Below are 14,543 nucleotides of genomic sequence, written 5' to 3'. Positions count from 1 at the left end.
ATAATTAGTGCCTGATGTAGTTAGCCAAATACAGCACTCTATCAATATTATATCGCTGTTAGTACTTCCATAGAAAATGTTTTGCGTGATACCATTTTCCTTACAAGTAGATGATTACCATTATGGAGTACTTCCACACTGATGTCTTTGTCCCCTCCTAGCATGCACTAACTTTATGATAAATTTATGTGGACAACTTTCTTGCACATTTGCTTTGCCTCAACTACTGTACTACTGTTTAATTGCACAGATCACCAGATGACAGATTTCCCAATAAATGTATGTATCACTTATAAACTTGTACTATGTACACACCATGCTTGGTTGTAGTTTTGGTTGAGTAAATTCATTCCTTAAAATATCCCAAATCAGCTTTGGTCAGTTCCTAAACCAAGCAAAGATAATCTTGGTGAATGCCTAACCAACTGATGGTTATACTGACTATTTGACTGATGCTTATGGTCAAACCTACTGTAATTCTTTCAGGAAAGTCTTTATTAAAAGTAGTTTAACCCTTTAAGGAACAGCATCATACATGTACGTCCAAATATAGCCTTACACGAAAGCCCAGCATTGTATATGTGCGTCCAAGATAATAAGCAGTAAACAAAGAGCTATATCTTCGCAGTATTAGAAGCTATGGGCTTTAAACAAAGACAATTTTGTTCGCCATTAGTAGGGGATTCATTTACACAACAACAAAACTAACCTTGTACAAATCCGTCCATAACTTTTGCCTTGTTGTGCTGGTATCAAGCTACAATAAATTTCACAGCGCTTTTCATTTAGAGATGCATCTAATGATATACAAGATCATGTGATGGCATTCTTTAAAAGGAGTAAAGTGATGGCTTGTAACAGATCGCATCGCGAAGAAGACATATCGTCACCAGTGTTAACAAATTGCTTTGCTAGTTGAAAATGGTAAGTTCTACACACTTATAACTTAGATATTTCTGCTTATTATTGATAGGCGAATCTGTATTACAGTTTGCATAAGCCCTTACTACTTCCTGGGATTTTGGTGTTGCTACAAACTTGCTAAGTAACAGAATACACAAATTTCATAAAACTTGTGGGTAGGCACTGCGTAAATTACTGCAGTCCTTAAAGGGTTTTAATGACTTTGGGTAGCACTATTGCACTACATAACTAATGGTGGACTGTTCAAGTTGATTGCCAGTTATTCATAGCCCAAACCTACATGATCCCTACTATACAGCGCTACTGTACTGTATGATTATAAAACAATGCTGAGGACATTTGTATCATAAGATGTAACAACATAACAACCTTTTTGAGAAGAAAGTAGATGCCACATGGATTAATTGGTGAGGAATTTAATTTGGCAAATCAAAGACACTTGCCAAATTAAAATCACGTCAGGATTGTCATAGTGTAAGTCACCAATTGTGGGCATCATTTTTTGTCTAATGAATGTAATTCCTCACTGGAATGATGTATGAACTTCCAGTTTGAACTATTCAATAGAGCAGTCTTCAGTCCCATAGCGCATTTAATTTTAATTATCTCACATGAGTGTTCATCATGTTATAAGTGAAATCATAAAGTGTATCATGTGCCAATTATCAGCATGAGAAATGTATTGTTGGCACTCTGTACTTCAGTGATTGACCAATTATCGGCAGACTTTATGAATTTGTGAGTAACTCTCTGGTGCCTTGTTGGTCCATTGTGAATTTTTGTAGAATATTCATACAGTCCTTAGTTTCACAGAAGTTTTATGAAGATGAGGCCAGCCGTTCTAGAGATATTCAGGTTAGATGCAAAAGCATACTGGTTTCCAATACAACGTAACTTCATATACTCCATAGTCTGTGTAATTTACAAGTGTTGATATTTGCCTACTAATAGTTGGTGACTTACACCAAATCAAATGTTCTTTTCTGGTCAAAAATATCACTCTAAAACCAGCTTCATTTTTCAGCAGCTTGGCAGTATTGATTAGGAGCGACCCCAAACTCTTCCAACAAGTGTCTAAAAATATTTTTTTTATAATTTTCTGCCAACTGACTAACTGATGCCTCCAGCCAAGGATAACTTGGCTATGGTTAAGGGTACAGGCTTGATGTGTTCACTGTCAAACATTGCTTCAACCCAAGATGTGTCTTTTTGCCCAGTGCATACATGCCTTACCTTTGTCCTCCTTTGTGTCCTATTTCTTTCTCTGCTACCTCATAGATGTTGATTTGCAGTATTGTGGCATGGTTTCGGTGTTATAATTTCCATAGTATGACTGGACTGATTGCTGAGACTTAACTTGTTTGTAATGCTGTATAGTAGATGGAGTATAGCTAAAACTGAAGTGAAATGATCACTTTGCTATTCAGTAATTGCCAGTCAGGGTATGCGCATTCAGTCGTAGTTTCTGTTGTGAGTGGATTGCAGATGCACTTCACTCATACTGTTCTTCATTTGTAGTGCTGTATAACAGGTTGAACATTACTGAAAACGAAGCAGAATGGTCACTTTGTGACTGAGTATTTGATAGTCAGGGCACACACATTCACAGAATATACAATTTTCATAATAACACATGCGCCTTTATAATGTTGCCCCTAGCAACCTGAATTTTGCATTACATGTAGGTATGAATATATATGTGGTTTCTCATATATCATCTATGTGAAAGGGCAACAGTTGCCCCTTCTGGGCAACCACATTATAGATAATGCCACAAATTCAAAAATCTTGCATCATTTTACATTGTAGGCGTGAATAGTAAAAATAATCTCTATAGAGTATATAGGTCATAATATATAACATATTTTGAATTCTCACACATTATGTATGTGATTACCCAGAAGGGTATTGTGTACCTTTTACCCTTCATGTAGACATAGACAATGTATGGGAAAACTACAACTTCAAACATCATATCTCATGACCTATAATATGCTAGACATTCACACCTACAAATAATGTAAAAGTAGATAACCTCTCTTCTTTCATTGCTTCATAATCCATATAATTATACTCAAATGTAAAATTTTGTATACTTGTAAGAGTACAAGTATTTTGTATGTATAATTGGATAATGAGACCGAGTAAAACAGAATGTGAACATAAAACATTGTACTGGTATCTATTTGAATTGTTAACGGATATAGTGTGTTATTCATCACGCAGAAATGAAGTTCTGGTGACATGTAAAAATGTGTTAGTAAAGCTGGTATCGATTCTTGTACTATAGGACTGCTTGTCGAGGTCACATTATTCCATTAAGGAGGTTCATTGAGTCAGTGTTTGATCTTGATCTGCGTAGCTTTCCAACTGAAGTTTGCTTCCAGGTGAGTGGTATACCCCTCCAGTGGCGGATCCAGGATGGGGCATTTGGGGCAAATGCCCCCCCCCCCTTCAAGAAATTGCATACAAGATCGAGATACTCTAATAGAGCAGTCAATTACTCTAATAAAGCAGTCACAATGTTCATGAGGCAGTGTAGCTTACCTATGAAGCTACAAATAGAATTTTATTTTACATAACAGATGTGATATAGTTGGTAAGGATAACTAGCTATTATTGTTGTGACCTTTTTTTTTTTTTTTTTTTTTTTGGTCTTCAACTGGTTTTCAGCAAGTTTTTTTGGTCTTCAACTGGTTTTCAGCAAGTTTTTTTTGGTCTTCAACTGTTTTTCAGAAAGGTGCCCCCCCTCTTTCGAAACTCTGGATCCGCCCCTGCCCTCTATTTTTCATGCCTTAATAAAGCCACACTTTTTACTGCAGTATGTCCTCACTCATGGCAGTAATGTACCACCATGTTGTAAGCAGTATTACTCTAATGGTAAGGGACCTGTTTGCTATTGTGTATAAGGTTTTAGATAATGACATGTTGTATCTATTGTTAATCCAGAACCTTCTGTGTTTCTTGTTTTCATTAAAAGTATGATTTAGCTGTAAATAAACTATGGCACTTTTAAATTAGTAAAAAACAAGGAAACAGCTTCTGATTTTGGTGCATATGATAGTTATAATAATAAAATGAAAAACTATTGTGCACTTATACTGATGCATTTTATAGTTTATTGTGCTACTGTAAAATTCTCTAATATAAAGTTATGTGTGGAATTTTTATTTGCAGATGCTCAAACTGTTGGTGCAGCTCGGTTCAATGCCACATTAGCAGAATTTTGTTTCAATCTAATGCAGTGAACATATAGTATACTATGTGTAATGTACTCCATGTTTTTGTGTAGAGATTCTATTTTAACTTTCGTTGTTGGACTTCTAGTTTTGCACTGTATTTTTTTATTTTTAAATAGATTAGTAAATTATTAGTAAATCTGTAGTAAAGAACATGAATATTTGTCCAGTAGTATATAGTTTGGCTACAGACATATGGTATATCTAATAGCCATTCTGTCACACAGAAACTGTATACCTAAAAAAAATGAAGTGTATATAATATCCTTAAATCCCAAGAGAAATTTGAATAAAGGACTTTGAATTGAACCTGTAACCCATGCACTTCTTCTGATTGAACATGGCAGTAGTGTTTATTGGTCTTACTGAGCTCAACCTCCTTTACTTGTATTATGAACTCTTGGTTGAACTCCTAAAAGTACCAGCAAACGTTCATAATATAAGTAAGATCCCTTACTTGTATTATGAACTCTTGGTTCAACTGTTCTGAGTCTTTTGACAGAGTGAGATAGAGCAATTAAACCCAACACTGTGGCTAGTAGGTTTTTTGCCTGACTTTTATCCCACCCTTTTGCTTTTGGTTGATAACAATTATGATATCTTATAGTTGACAGGATAAGAGTACTGTATATAGAGGCGATTTGCTACAACTTTGCCAAAGTTTAGCCAATTACTTATAGCACCTCGGATTAACATCTTTATAGCTAAAGATTGAGCTTGAATTCACCAAAGTTTATTTTGCCAAGTGCAATTTAGCTTGCTATTCACCAAAGTTATCCCCTGCCAAAGTTTCCCTCTATACAGCAACTGTTATTGTAGAAAATAGTTGTTATCCCCTGATGACTTATGCAGTCACCTGTATGTTATGACTTGTGTTCAGTGGTTATCAAAACTTTTAGATAAGGAAAAGGATTGCATTCGTTTTCTTTTCTTGGTGCTTATCCTTATAAATTCATACATTTGATACCACAAGCATGCAGCCTATTTATTCATGAATCAACACAGGAAGACTGTATTTCAGTATTCTACCCCTTACACCATTCTGATATAAAAGTTTCACTTTACAGAGTTTTATGGATTATCATTGTGATGGGAAATTTCTATTGCAACTTTAGAAATTAAATGACACATTTCACTGTGAGAGCACTTTCATCTTAAAATTTTATAAAGAATGCCTTGGCAATGACTGTTTCAGACACAAGTATTGTTGTGTATAGGCTGTCCCTTATTGCTATTAAGAGCCCATTGCAGGACACATTTACTTTCTTTTGCACAAAACAGCAGAATTCAAGTAGCAAGCAACTGTATGAAAGATAATATAATGATAATGATCATGAGTTTGCAAGCAAGAACTGGCCATGGAGGCTGAAAGATTGGATAGTTAATCATAAAGAACCATAAACGTTTTATTGTCTCAACATGGCTAACTGGTAATTTCTTCACCATCCTGTTTAGTGCCATGTTATGGTGCAGTCTACAGCTGAGCCCAATAAATTTATTTGTATATAGCATAAATTTTGTTGCCTCAGATCTAGAGGTACATGCATCTAGAGCACATTTGCCTATGCTACAGGTGCACCTTCAATATTAATACAAACTGGACTGTCCGTTTCCTCTAATGGAGTTAATAGTTATGCAACCTACAGTGCTGGTATTATGTTGTACTGTCTCTTTACTGTCTAACTTCTGTTGGGAAGCCAACTAGCTGCTGAGTCAATATATCACAGCTGTTTGGATTAGTTTTGCCAATTAATTATCTTGTTTTCTAGTACGGTGTTCTTGATGCTGTATGAGAACTATTGGTGTATAATTCTTTGGTTGATCTGGCAGCCAAGTAAGTGTCTTCATCAAGACTGTATGTCTTATTCATCATGGCCACCCTATTGGATAATATAAAGACCTGCTCAGCCACTATATAGAAGGACAAATGCAAGGTATAGCAGCTATAGTTCATTCAGCAGGATGATTACTGGACTCAGCAGATAACTGGATGACACTTAGTACTCCAACTAGCAGAGACCTCAAGCCATTTCTCTAACATGGCATCACAAAAAGCCTCAGTCTTGTCATAATTGTACATATTTTATGATGTCAAGTGTTCTTCTGGATAGACCCTGTAATCACTCTCCGTTGAGCATGCAGCAAAGTGTGGAGTGATATAATTTTGGAGGTTTACTGAAGGGAATAAAACAAATATGACATGTGTGGATACAAAACTCCCATAGAATCAAATATTGGTGTGTGAGGTAGGTATGTTGTTTCAACAGCCATAATGTACATTCCCTTAAACTGTTATAAGTGCCACTAATACTATCATACCACTTATACACACTCACTCTCAGCAAAAATAACAAAAGAAATGCTACAGTGGTATAAATTTCACTATAGCTTAATACTTAATAATGACCTTCATTGAACAAGCAGTATGAATGAATATAAATTAATTGAGTACTAGCAAGCTGTTTGTTGTAAATCCACATAATCTTATTGTCAAAGAAACAATTGTAGTTATTTTATATAATATTATTTGAAATGTTCACATCCATGTTTGGATGCAGTATATATGTGATTGTTGTGGTTATGAAATATGACATGCTTCAGATCAGGAAGTTAACCTAAACCAATGCAGGTGGGCAGCTCATTATTCATTACAATCATACATGCACCTGACTGTTTTATTAGTTAGCTACTTGTATGCTCTATTAGAGTATTATTGATCACCATCATACTGATATTAGAAGTGAAAGGGACAATTATTAAAACCACTTCCCCTGACATTGGGGTTAGTCTTCAGCCCATCTTCCTTTATGCCTAGTGATGTAAGCAAGTTAGTTTATAACTTCTATAATATAATCATTATGCATCATTATGATGGAATAATGGTGAAAACTGACCAAATTTAGGCAGTGAGACATAGCAACAGGCAAGGGATCGAAACAATTAAATTAATAATCAGTGGCCTATATGTATGGTTTAATACACATCAGACCACTGCACACAATCTGGTGTACATGATGTTTTTACATAGACAGTAGAAATGGGAAGTTTGGGCAACCCCCCCTCCCCTCCACCTTCAATGATAATAAAAAATTGATGATATACTCTAAAAGTCAACCACTCTAATAGAACAAACTCAGTCTGCTTCCTTGTGTCAGTGCTACTTCTGATTCCTGGCTTCAGGAGCTAACTGTCCAATCCAAGTTTGGTGACTCGCTGAACTGGAAAGCTCCACTTCTGGCAGGTTTTCATCCTGGTTAGCTATCTTTTTATTGAGCTGCTTCTGATACTCTACCCACTACTGTCAATTTGTGGAGGTGGACCTACAACAGCATAATTAAATGGCTGCCCTGTCACATTGACTCAGCAACATTACACTTATCAGTTCTTTATAATAATATTATTCTGACAACTATATTATGCTCAAACAATTGCCCATTTGTCATGTTAGTAGAGCAGCTAAGCAGCAAATTTTGATAAAATTGTTCACTTTGTGATAAAAGCACCAAATTTTCTATGAAAGCTGAGTAAGGTATACTAAATCATTTGAGATATGGTGTACGTCAAAATCATTGCCTTAGAGCATGTTTTGAAACTTTTAAGGGGGCAAGCAACTATGTCCTATGGCTTCTGTGAATAAGATTATGTGTTTTATATGAAGCTGTAAAACCAACTGTTCTCCACTTGATGAATAACACATGTTGTAGTTGAGACATTGAACTTCTGTTTAGTGCAAATCTGATTGATGAAATATGTACAAATTATGGCGTGGTTACAAAACACTGTAATTTTAATACTAAAATTGATTCTCCTCCTATATATAGCTAATTGTGAAACTCCCCAAAAATTCTTGCAGTGGCTTGTAATAACATTATCTTTAAAAGTATGGAAAAAGATTTTAGGAATGACTACTATGGCTTTAAAAGAGGAAATAACTATTTTTCATAGAAAATTTAAAGAGTTCAATAGCTCAATTGATAAAATACTTCAAAAAATTACTTCCATATTTTGTTACAAACATACTAATAGGTAGCAGATAACAAAGTCTAAGAAGCGTAGAATTAAAACTGTGAGACTAGATCCAAAATTTGTAGAATTCTCATTCTTTAGGTCTAAAATACTAAACTGAGTCATAAAGTCAGTACTTCTAACTGGAGATGGTGATTTTTAATTACCACAAACACAACTGATGCAAAAGGGGATGGAAAGCAAGCACAGCCAAGATTTTGTGTGTGAAGCCATAGGAATTAGTAGCACACCCCCTTAATGTAGGTTGTAAGCCCATTTCTAGCTAGTCTGGAAACTATGCAAGTGGATTAAAATCTTCATTTTAGCTTAAATCACATGAATGTACTTCAAATTTACAGGTGCAATCAAAAAAATCAAAATGTGATAAAATAACCTGTTTTTAAACACTTCTAATGGAGCCAATATTTCAGTGTTAAAAGTACAGGCACAATCCAATAGAAATAATATATTGCACATCTATGGCTTTGTATACCATGAACCTTTGTGCTTCTTAACATAGTAAGCTAATGACCTGGACCTTGATCAGCTTTTGGATATAACTTGTTTATTCAGATGTATTAGTACTTTTATGGCTTCCTTAATATATTTTCTATTGATTCTACTTTTCGGGTTCTTTGAACATGATATGATTGTTAATTTTAATGGAAATAGTATGAATTAAGCAAATGTTGTACCAAGTTTGGTGCTTTTATCAACGTGAACAATTTTTTCACTTGGCTGTGTTTGCCGACTTGGACAACCACCAAGCCTATGAAGCATCTCAAGCTACCATTCCACCCTCTATTCTACCAACTCCATATCAGCCAGACATTGTTGTTTACAACTCACAAGGTGCTTCTATTGCTAAATTAACATGTCCTAGGCTCTATCCATCATGCAATATCAGCACACAATAGGAAACAATCCAAGGTTGAATATTGCAATTATTGGCAGAATTTGATCAACTATACTTCTCAAGTTGCTATGAAACCATTGAACTTTCAGCACTTGGTCATTATCAACCAGCCTCTACTGGGATTTTTCATCAAATTTTCAAACCCTGCTATATATTACAGTCAAAAAGTCATCTGCTTAGATGATGCTGCCCACCAGAGTATTCTATCCTCAAAGAGGATATTTCTGGCAAGAAAATATAAAGAGTGGCTGAATCCAGTTACTGAATCTGTAACTACTTATTTTTTGTATGACTACACCCTTGCCATGCCTCACAGGCCTTTTTAGGTCATGCTTGTGGTTGCATTATCCGAGGACTCACCTTAGGGACTCGCCGATTATGCTCTTAATTTTACCTATTATGCTATGCTGCACTGCTCAAAAATTTACCTATTATGCTTAAATTTATGCTCAATACTTACCTATTATGCTCAAATTGTGCCCAATTATTTATGCCTCAGTTCTCATGCTCTGCTAATAATTTCCAGTTTATGGATAAATAATAAGTGGCTGAAGCACAAACTTACTTGTCAAAATGTATATCATAGAAAAGATCGATATACTCTAATAGAACAGTCAGCTATATGATTGTTCTATTAGAGTTACTGACTGTTCTATTAGAGTATATCGATCTTTCTGTGATAGCTACTTTGATAAGCAAGAATTCATACTATTACACAAATATTCTACCTATTATACTAGCATTATGCTCAATGCTTTCAGGCACTTATTATGCTCATAATTATGCCAGCATAATCGGCGGGTCCCTAACTCACCCACATTTGTTACTTTGTACATCTGTTAATTTGTACAATGTTTTCATCATTCCATTAATGGTTGTTTCTCTCTCTGTCATCTTTGTAAGTAACTACTAGTGAAATTGTCTAAATATTGTCTCAGAACTCCTAAAATATGATTTTTTCCTGAGGACCATCATAAATGACATCCATACTGGCTCAGCAGGGGCGGATACAGAGTTTTATAAGGGATGTAGCTAACATGGCCAGGAAAGTAGGTAGATAATATAAAGCAAAGGTAAGCTATAGATATTTTACATGTATCAGGACTAAAATTTTTGATGCAGAGTAGTAATAAATCCTTTCTAAGTGATCCACATCAATCACGAGCAGCATGTAGGGTTCAGTGACAGGTATGAGCTCAGCTATTTTATTTGCAAAAAAAAATTCTAGACTGTTCTATTAGAGTATTTAACTGACTACTTTATTAGAGTATCCTGATCTTTTGTATGGAATTTTTTGGAGGGGGTATGTGCTCCTGTGTCCCCCTCTGGATCCACCACCGTTCAGTGTATATGCTTGTGTTTTCATTGTCAAAGTTAGTCCCTACAGTCCTTTGCCTGCTCCACCATCCCTGCATTGCTCCAATGCTCAGGAGGACAAATTTTTTTAATAGCTAGACAATAGGTCACATTAGAATGTAATTTCCTTAGAATGTTCTAGCTAGTTAATGATTTCATTCAGCCACCAATTGTGGTAAGGAAACAGCGTAGAGATCTTTAATTTGATAGTATATGTGGTATAGTATATGTGGTATAGTGTAAAACTTATAATACAACTTGTAGTATCATATTATAACTTTTTTCCATGATGGTTGACCTTTATTGGTGATTGATTGATAATTATTTTAATCTCTCAACAATTGGCAAAGCCGTTCTTCCTTGTTGGAGTAACAAAATAAAACACATACAGATACAAGGACAATTAAGTAAGCAGGACAACACAATCTACACAAAACAAAACAAAAACAAGAACAAAAAAACAGAGATTAAGTTTACAGATTGGATAGTAAAAATGCTATGTAAAAATTGTTGTATGTGCTAATTTTCTTTAGCTCTCATGGAACAGAATTCCACATTTAAAAATGACTTGATGATTTTTGAGTGAAGGACAAATGACAACGGGTAGAATTTGCAAAATACACTGGAGTTCTGATGCCATAGGTGGTGTGATTTCCAGGAGGGAAAGTGGAATACCTCGGACAGAGGTATACTCACTGTACATAGCACAGATGCAGCAAAATACATCAAGCTGGTAGAATTTCATCCGGAGATTGAAAATTAGTCGAACCAGCCGCTAAATACGTTCCATGTACCCCTGGTGTAATGATGTGCCCCAAGCTAGAAGAGCATAATTTAAATGAGACAAAACAAGTGACTCCAAAGGAGCTTAATAAGCTCTGCAGGGAGCACCCGCTGGTTAGAGTTCACTAGATAAAGGTAATAGGACATTTTTTACAAACCTTGGCAACATGATCTTTCCAAGTCAACCAGCAATCAAAATTAGCCCCAGATATTTTTGAGTGCCTGTAGCTTTTAAAATAATGTTGTTGATTGTAATATCGGGCAATGAATGAGATAACTTCTGATGAAGTAAACAAAACACATAACACAAGACCTACCTGCATTGAGCTGCATTCGATTGTCCACAAGCCAAGTGTTTATTAGTTTTATGCACTTGTCAATTTCATGCCCCACCCCCCCACCCCCGGGCGTCCCCACACCCCAGGTGGGGATTTGACATTGCTTCTTGTCCCCACCCCTGGGGCAATTGACAGTTGTCCAATTCACAGACCGATTTTTGGTAGTTGCATTTCTAAACAATAAAAATCGCACTTGCTATAATTTTACTAGCTACAGGGCAGGTTTATTACTATAGTTGCATGCATGAAATATACGCTTAGTCATCCTTGAGGTGTTGTCAAATCCCCTACTATGGGGGTGGGGACATAGTGGGGATTTGACAGCCAATTTTGCCCCAGTAGTGGGGAAATTGACACCACGATTTTTCAAATCCCCTGTATTCCCCCACCCCCCTGGGGGTGGGGGTGGGGCATGAAATTGACAAGTGCATTAGTTGATATGCGTAGTTCAGTGTTGCAGCAACCTGAGCAGAAGTAGGCCCAGAGCAAAATGAGAGTGGTATCATCTGCATATTGCAATAAAACTCCCTCAGGGATGGTGGAAGGTATATCATGTACACTAGGAAAAGTAAAGGGTCCAAGGTACTCCCTTGAGGGATTCCTCCTTCATCAGAAAACTGGCAGCCATGTTTGATGCGATGATATCTAGCAGTCAAGTAGTCAGCAAACCATTTCATTACAGTCTTGGAAAGGCCTAATTGTGAAAGGTTTCTGAGCAAAATACAGTGATCCAATGAGTTGAAGGCCTTATGTAAGTCCAAAAGGCATCACAGACTGAATCACTTCTATCCGGTATATCCTCTGGTGACTTGTTTTTGCTTAATTCTATAATCTCCCTGAGGCATCATGTAGCTAAATCAGTAGCCAAAAAGCACTGAAAACAAGGTATATGTGACTGAATTCGACAAAACAAGGCTTCGATGCACAAAGCTTTGTTAGGAGATATGGCGACTTTAAGTAATCATTGTGTAATAACTTCCCAGTGCCTACAGCTGTGCAAGCAAAATTTGCACCAATTATTCATCTATTTACTAGCTATCACTGAGTGGGTGTATAAATTTCAAAATTTGCCCTGTTTTGGGCAGCTTTTTTCGATCGGGTAATAATATCACAGGTGGTAGGGTGGCAGGGTGGGAGGGTGGTAGGTGGGCTTAATATAAGAGTATAAAATGAAGTAAGAAGACAAATGGAATCCAGAGGCCAAGTTTGGGCTCTCCATGGCCCTCCATGGCTCTCAAATCACTTCAAATTGACTGAGAACACTATTGGCGAGCTCTCTGTGAAGTACCAGCTCACTACACACCATTATCACAAAGCCATGGCCATTTAATGGCGCCAATCTCCCACTCATGGCCTTGACAGGGTTGGAAGAAAGCTGCTACAGAAACCAGCCTTGCCAGTCCTCAAGGAAGCACAGTGTGGAATATTAGACCGGTAATCCATTTCTGGTAAAAACGTAAGTTTTATTTTGTGTGTGTGGAAGCCTGGTTATATGAAATCCGATCACATATATCAAATCAAAGATTCTAATAGATCATACATTATAGAATAACTGTGAATAATTCCATTAATTTCATGATTGTTAGGCCACACCTATTTGAAAAGTTGTTGCTCGGGCCCGACCAACCCAGATTTTTAATCAATAAAAGAAAAAATAAGATCACGTGACACATAGAAATTAATTTCTAATTGTTTCAAAATGATCAAGACACTCACATAGAACAGTCAGTGGGTACAATTTTGATATCAAAAGTAATGTCATGTGTAGGTGTAGATCACTTGAAGCCAGTGTTCCCCACCCCTAGCTAAGATATACTAAAACTTCAGTGCCATCTATAGTTAATTCATTGAGCTATCTATGTAACTAGACTAGCTTTGTTTATAACTATTACATGCATACATGTGTACATGTGTGTGTGTGTGTGTGTGTGTGTGTGTGTGTGTGTGTGTGTGTGTGTGTGTGTGTGTGTGTGTGTGACTCTGCACCAGCAATGCTGTTTAAGTTAAGTTTGTGCTAGATCCAGTTCTTTAGACTCAGGACCCTGTTATTGTCAATAAGGTTATAATGTGTGTGTGTATGTGTGAGTGCGTAGTGGGGGTCAGTATTTTAAAAGCTACATTAAACTCAGTGCCTCCTTGTGGTAACCCCTGCACAGTTCATACAGTTTAGTGTGAACTAGCTAAAGCTGATTTACAGCTTGGAGTTTTGTGGTTTTGAGCACAGGGTGCCAACTGATGGTATCACTCTTATCATACCAAAATTGCATGTTCCCCTGCAGAGGTGGAGCCATCTTTTCTGTTAGTATTTGCATCTTGGAATGTCAGAACTTTGCTAGATGTAGAAGGTTCAATTGAAACTGCTACACAAAGTGCTGAATCTGTTACAGAGGAGTAAAAGAAGTATTGTATCATGTAGATTTAGCAGGACTACAAAAGACCAAGTGGTTTGAGGCAGAAATGTATATAGTGGGAGACTGTGTTGTTTTATCATCAGGAAGGGCAGTGCCTAGGGAGTCATCAAAGAAGAGAAGGTGTAGCTCTAGTTCTATGAGGACCAGCAGTAAAAGCCTGGAGGGCTGGAGGTAGTCAATGGAAAGTGTGGAGATTTAGATTGATTTCTGTGTGGTAGAAGGCTGCATGTGCTTTCTTATGATACACTTACATTTCTGCATACAAACAAATTTGGCAACATCCTAAATCACAGAAGTGGCATTGTATTGATTATGTGATCACGATTCACAATGGACTACCAGAGAAAATGTTTAGATGTGTCTGTTATGCGTGGAGCTGGTTGTAATAGTGATCACAGGTTATTGAAGGCAAAGTTTGTAGTTGGTAGTAAGAGGTATTTTAGAAGAACTCAATTAAAGGTTAATGTGAAGAGGTGAGGTGTTTCAAGTCTTCAAGTGTATAGATGACTAAGGAGAGTTGACAGCTAAGGGCAGATATTTGATGACAGTAGATGAGTTTTTAGGGACAAAA

General features: G+C 36.5%; 1 long non-coding RNA gene across 1 annotated transcript; it reads left to right on the top strand.

Annotated features, from left to right (window-relative positions):
- Positions 1-1,741: 1,741 nt before the first annotated feature.
- Positions 1,742-4,335, top strand: LOC136251126 (uncharacterized). Its single transcript, XR_010698947.1, has 3 exons — positions 1,742-3,311; positions 3,747-3,804; positions 4,102-4,335. It is a non-coding gene; the product is annotated as an uncharacterized lncRNA (long non-coding RNA).
- The last annotated feature ends 10,208 nt before the right edge of the window (positions 4,336-14,543 follow it).

The sequence above is a fragment of the Dysidea avara genome, chromosome 3, assembly GCF_963678975.1.
Source record: "Dysidea avara chromosome 3, odDysAvar1.4, whole genome shotgun sequence".
NCBI classification, from domain to species: Eukaryota; Metazoa; Porifera; class Demospongiae; order Dictyoceratida; family Dysideidae; genus Dysidea; species Dysidea avara.
Note: the sequence above shows the minus strand (reverse complement) of the source record. Positions and strands in the feature narration are given on the sequence as shown.